Raw genomic sequence first — 6527 nt, 5'->3', positions numbered from 1 at the left:
CATTATAACGCCCCACGGCTGAAAGGGCGAGCATGTTTGGTGTGACAGGGATTCGAACTCGCGACCCGCAGATTGCGAGTCGAGTGCCCTAACCACCTGGCCATGCCGAGCCGACACAAACTCTCGGATTACAGTTTATAGCAACAAGTATTAGTGTTGAACTCTCTCAAGTTTTACTCCTTTCAAAATATATCTTTTTTGCCACACGTTTAACAGCTTCTATTTGTTGCCAGATGGATCTTTATTAAGTACAATAACCTGTATGTTGAATATTCCCATTTTTCAACTGAACAATTGTTGAAAATCTTAGTAAAAGTTTTTCCAGAACTATGTCTCCAAAGACGTTTTTCCTAGTCGACTCACTGAGCCTACTGAATCTGATCGCTACATTGTAAGTGTCCTCAATGATTGTCTTGTAATGTTTCGTTTATTTTTATTTCAAAATTTTTTTTAAATGCAAAACTCATTTTTATCGTAAGAAACATGTTTTTTGGGTATCTATCTTTGTCTACGCAACGATCATGTCAAATGTTTACATGTTTTTGGGGTATCTATCTTTGTCTACGCAACGATCATGTCAAATGTTTACATGGTTTTGGGTATCTATCTTTGTGAATCGAAACTGCGAATTTTTTATTAGATATTTTTAGGTTCTGCATAACAATCAATACCGTCTAAAAGGATCTACTTCACATCCACTCATTCTATATACACATATTATTAATCGCTTGCAGAATAGATAAAAAACCGGCAATATTTTATAGAGGAAATAATTTAAAAGGAAGACTTAGTTCACCGTACAGTTTTTAATTCAATTTTGCTGTTTCGGAAATAATGTTTATGTTTATGATAGATATTCCTTTTTTTATATCGTGAAATATAAAACTTTCATATCCCTTTGATATTTTCATGAAGAATTTTACCTTTAGCGAAACTCAAAACTTTACTTTTGTCTGTTGTATTTCCTACATTTGAAAGTGGCTTATAAACTCGTTATTACAAGTTATCGAACAAGAAGCATTAATGGAGAAGAATACTTTTTAAACATTGTTTTTTTGAATTGACTTCAATCTAGAACAAATCTAGAAAGAAAAGTTATTAGCATCAGAGATGTTTAACTATACAGTTTAACTTTTACTTATACACTTTTCGGCTAATAACACTATACTGTAGAGTTCAGATTTTCCTGCTATATTTTCTATTTTTTAATAGAAATTTTTTGTCCAAGTTCATCTAACCGAAAGGGCATATAAATAAACTACACACTTGCACTTCTAATTGCTTTAATTCCTTTGTATCCCTTTTCTACCTGTAAACACATCACTATTTCTATTAATGGAATCACGGTACCTGCCTAAATATAACTTAAATTGTTTATTTAAAAAACAAAACCTACAATTAGTCCAGTAAAACAAACGTCTTCCTTCGTGCGAAAAGCGGGCAAATTTCTGCCTACAGCTATTAGATACCTGAAAGCAAGATTCTAGTTCGTTGCTTAAGTTATAAAACGTCTTAATATTAACCAGATTTTTTATCCAACGCTATTTTTATATTAATTAATTAACATACATATTTAAAAAAAACAGAGGCGTCGGAAATGGAGGTGCTGGGGTTGCTGTAGCACCCCTACTTTTACATATTTGACTTATATAGCAACTGTAAATTATATTATTATGTTAATTTTCTAGGTAAATACCCCCAGACCCCCCTAGATTGAGCTACTTTTAGCAGCTCCTTATACTTTCTATCTGTCATTGTAAAATCTGCAAGTCCAGACAAGCACCCCACTTTACAACTTCTTCTTTCACCACTGTTAAAATTAACTTCTTGGATAACTTTCGTGCTTTTGTTTATCCTTATCAGGATAACCCAGGCATACAAAAATATCCGAGGAGTAAACAACGTTACCACATGTCACCCACTTAGCTTAAAATACATTTGAAGAACCTAAACAGACTTTACAACTATATCTTCAAATATTGCCAGCCAATACATTCATTAAAATATAGTCCATACTGGACAGCGAAATCACGCTTAGAAATCTTGATACCACGTGTTTGTTTAGATTATTAGTTCTACATATTTATCGTTCTTGAACGACAAATAAAGGAATGCACTCGTCACTAGCTTTTATATACACAGGCTTAAGGTCACGTGCTTACACTATGTGAGGTACTGAGTATAATACATTATCTTGAAGATGGTTTGTATACAACAATGCTTAACCTAGCTATAGTATTGATACAAAGTAACCACTCAAAGTATTACACATAGGCTTAAGGTCACGTGTTCACACTATCTGAGGTACTGGGTAGAATCTAATATCTTGCAGGTGGTTTGTATACAAGAATGTTTAAACTTCCATGCTCAAATCTTCTTCCTACTAGACAAAAAAAACAACATCGTTTTACATACAGATTACTGTCTTTTCTTAATTTTCTTGCTGCTAGTATTGGTACAAAGTGAACATTAGAATTAGTACGAGTTATTAGTGATGAGAATCCATCCAATTAGGTATTAAATTTAATACTGTGGGCAGCTTTACAGTGGAAATAGCTACAACTGTAAACTGGATATAACATCGAGTTTATTGGATAAAAGAAAGAATAGTCCTACGTGTCACTGGAGTTAATTCATCATTATCAAGTACAACAAAAAGTAAGAAAGAATTCAAGCTTAAAAGGGTCATTTCGTGAGTGGTTGTTCAGCCTGACAGTAAGTTCTTGACCTTAGGTATTGACATCAGACGTTTGGGTCAGACCCATTTTGTAGATATTGGGGTGTACCTGAGTGCTTATCGATGGTAGGCTTAAGAGATCTTATTCAGATAGCTTCTTTAGGTTTTGCAATACCGGGATTACTTTCATGATGCAAAACTTTAGCTGCTTCAGTTAGGTTAATGTTTTTACACGTGTTCGAATGATCACCAGCAAGAGAAGTTAGTTTGTGCTTGTGTTCATGGAGTCCTTTGTATATAAGATTCTCCACATTACATAAATTGTATCCTATATGATATATTATTTTATTTGTGGTTTTGTGGATCTATTTTCTTGATTTGCAAAGACGGGGTGCAATGGGGCTCCCCATTCTCACATCTTCAATTTCTAAGAGCAAGAACCTCTTGGCTTACTGAACAAACCCTCTCAAGTTGACCGTTTACGTTTGAATTATTTCTTACTTTTTATTTCACTTGATAATATAGACATTGTCTATATTCTTTCCTTTATTTCAATAATATCGGTATTACGTGTCATTTAAACAGTAGTGATTTAGTGATCTCGAGTTACTTACAGTGGAAGTGTTTCTCTAAAGCAAGGAAAACTGTGACGTTTGAGGTCATAGGAGAGAGCCGTCTTCATGTAATGTGTGATTAAGCAAGCTTTAATTGCTTAAAAGAAACATCTCCATTAAAAAAGATGTTCACAATATTAAATGTAACCACTCAAATATCTAAAAAACCAAGGAATAGAGAGATTAACTATTTATTCAATTCTGAGAATAATAATGGAACTATCCGTTAGGTTCATTTCTGGTTTTTAAGCCATAATGGCCACAGATTCTTAAAATCTAAGAGTACATCAGTGGCATAGAAAAAAAAAAGATCAAGATGGTCTGTTAGAACAGTTTTTGTAATTAGAAAAAGACACATATTCAGAAATCCTTTGTCGGAGACGCCTGGTCGTTAAACCAAGTTTTTAGAGTGCATAAAACACGTATATTTGTATACTCCTAAAGTTGTTTGGGATTTTTGAAGGTTGTCTTTAAGTGTGTAGAAGCTTCGAAGACAAAAAGGACTGCAACTGAGGAGAAGCGGTGTTGAGGAATTTGAAAATTTGATATTTTAAATACAAATATTCATCACCTAGATAATAAAGTGTAAGGGTGATAGAGAGTTTATCAACTGTAGGCAAAAGTAAAGACTGTGTAGTATTAGAAATAGGCTGCATTGTCTGTTTAATGTTATTTCCCACAAAATCAAGTGGGAAATATTTCTTTCGCAACACGTTTAATTTTAGCCAATTCTTGTTTGAAAAAGGAAATATTGCTACAATACGTTGTTCACGCCTGGTCAGAAGAAACCAAGATTGCATTTAAAAAGATATAAAATTTTCAAAGTTGTAATAAAAACCCGTATAAATCTGTCTTTGAAAGCAACTCACATGAAAAACAGACGAGGTTTATTCAACAAGTGTATCTAAAATAAGAAAATTCAAATTCAGAAGTATATTCAATATTATGGTATTGAATATTAACATGTGCTAAAAAAGAATTGGCTTGACCATTACTACTTGGTTATAAAGGGTTAAAGTGTCATTGACAGTAAGTTCATGCTAAGTAAACTCCTTTAGAAAAAAAGAGAGTTAAAAAACATTCACCTTACGGTTTTCAGTACCAATGGTGGAAACAATGGGCCTTTGTGAGTTTTTTCGTAATCCTTAAAGAATACTAGGGTGAGAACCAACAGGCCTTTATAATTGTAAATATAATGCTATGATAATGATGTCGTATTTAATTTTAAATAAAAACATTTAAAATTTAAATCCTCTGCTTGAAGTAAGATTTTGAGGGAGATTTTTAAATTTAGTTTGATGCAAAATGTGCTCAACTTCGTTAATATAATCAATTATATCATGTATAACTACTCCATTTCTTTTATCATACTTTGCGATAACAATATGTTTAAGGTACAAACTTTGGTGAGGCACCATTTCGTAACGTTGGTTTGTCACGATGGTTGTATTTGTAAAACGTATCAAATATTAGACTAGACTTATATGTGCCTGAATATTATAAAAATTCAGATCACGTTTAGCCTGGATTGGCTCAGCTTTTAATTAATAAAGAAGGGACTCAAAGCAGAACCATGTAGCGGAATAAATTGAGTTTAGGAAGTGGAAAAGCAAAGAACAAACCTTTACTTTGGACTGACTCTCTATTCACTGTAACTTAATTGATAATCCGACAGATTTGTGATGGTGCTTTCAGGATTATGCAAGAAACTATCTGTAAAGTTGGATCAACGAAGGAAATGTAATTTCCTAAAATGTTTAATATTTATTGTTTAATGTTTCATGAAAACTTAAGATGTGTATGTAATCCGTCCATCTAAAAACTCCTTATACTTATTAAAACAAAGTTGTAGATCTTTATAGAGTTTTCCGTTTCTTAAACTTGTTTTGTTTCTCCGCCTAACGAATGGAAACTTGAGCTTTTATGTATAGTATTATATACCTGTTAATTTCAAACCGGGCAAGAGATTGCAAGTTTGAGAAGTTCCCGGATAAAACAAATCCAATGAGCATTTATGATATTTTAAATACTTTTTTCACATTTCCTAGAAACTCTCAGACCGATGCTACCATATGATATTTTAATAGAAACATTCTTAGGAAACCTTAATATATTAATAAAAAGAACCGCGAAATAAAGAATGGTCCATATAGTGAAAGAAACACAATTTCGTAAAAATGAATAAATATGCAGAGAAATATTAAAAACACCCTCTGAAAATGTAAAACTTAACCATACAGCAAAATACACTCTGATATACTTATGTAGCAAGGGAATAATTAATATCTTATTGAAATTTGAATAAGCTCAAAGCAATTCAAAAAATGTAACTTATGAACTATAAAACAGAAGTTCTTTAACGTCTGATTTATCAAAACTAAGAAGCAGTAATATGCTTTTATTTATTTTAGGGCAAAGCTACACAATGAGTTATCTGTGCTGTGTTCGCTGCAGGGAAAGAACCCCGAGTGTTATAGTTATAAACTATCCAACTTACAGTAAAAAAGAGTTCATTTTAGATGTTTTTACAGTTCATATTAACCTTTGTATGAAGTTTGAATATATGCTACAACATAGCAATTTCCTTTACATACCTATGTAGTCACAGGAAAATTGGTTTATTTTTGTTTGTTTTTGAATATTGCGGTAGCTACAACTAATTTAGTAGTGATATACTAGATGGAAATGTTGGATTGACCGTCACTTTATAATGCCTATATTTGGTGGAACGGGATTTCGAACCCGCGACCCTCAGATTGCGAGACGAGCGCCCTAACCACCTGGCCATGCCAGGCCTCATACAAATGAGTTGCGCTATAGTCTTTGTAAATAACGGCTGAAAGGGTGAGCACGTTCGGTGACGGGATTCGAATTCGCGACCCACAGATTCTGAGTCGGATACCCTACCCACCAGACCAAAACTGATTATATAAACACCAACATGAATATTTACATTAAATATAGAACTCAAATTTTATAATAATATCGAAACACCGAGTAGCCCAAAAGCTGGCGGTGAATGCTGTTGACCTTTCAGTCTAACAGTTCTAAATTAGGGACTGTTATGCGTAAATAGCCCTTGTGTAGTTTTGCGCGAAAATTTTAAATCAAACAAAACACAACATTGGTTTAATTTAAAAAAATAATGAAATCGACAGATGTACACACTGAGTGGTTACAAGTAAATAGACACCTACTTTTTCGTCATTTAACTGATTTATGCTAACTAATTTGTG

Source organism: Limulus polyphemus, unplaced genomic scaffold, assembly GCF_000517525.1.
Source record: "Limulus polyphemus unplaced genomic scaffold, Limulus_polyphemus-2.1.2 Scaffold118, whole genome shotgun sequence".
Classification (NCBI taxonomy): Eukaryota; Metazoa; Arthropoda; class Merostomata; order Xiphosura; family Limulidae; genus Limulus; species Limulus polyphemus.
This window is presented reverse-complemented; position numbering follows the sequence as displayed.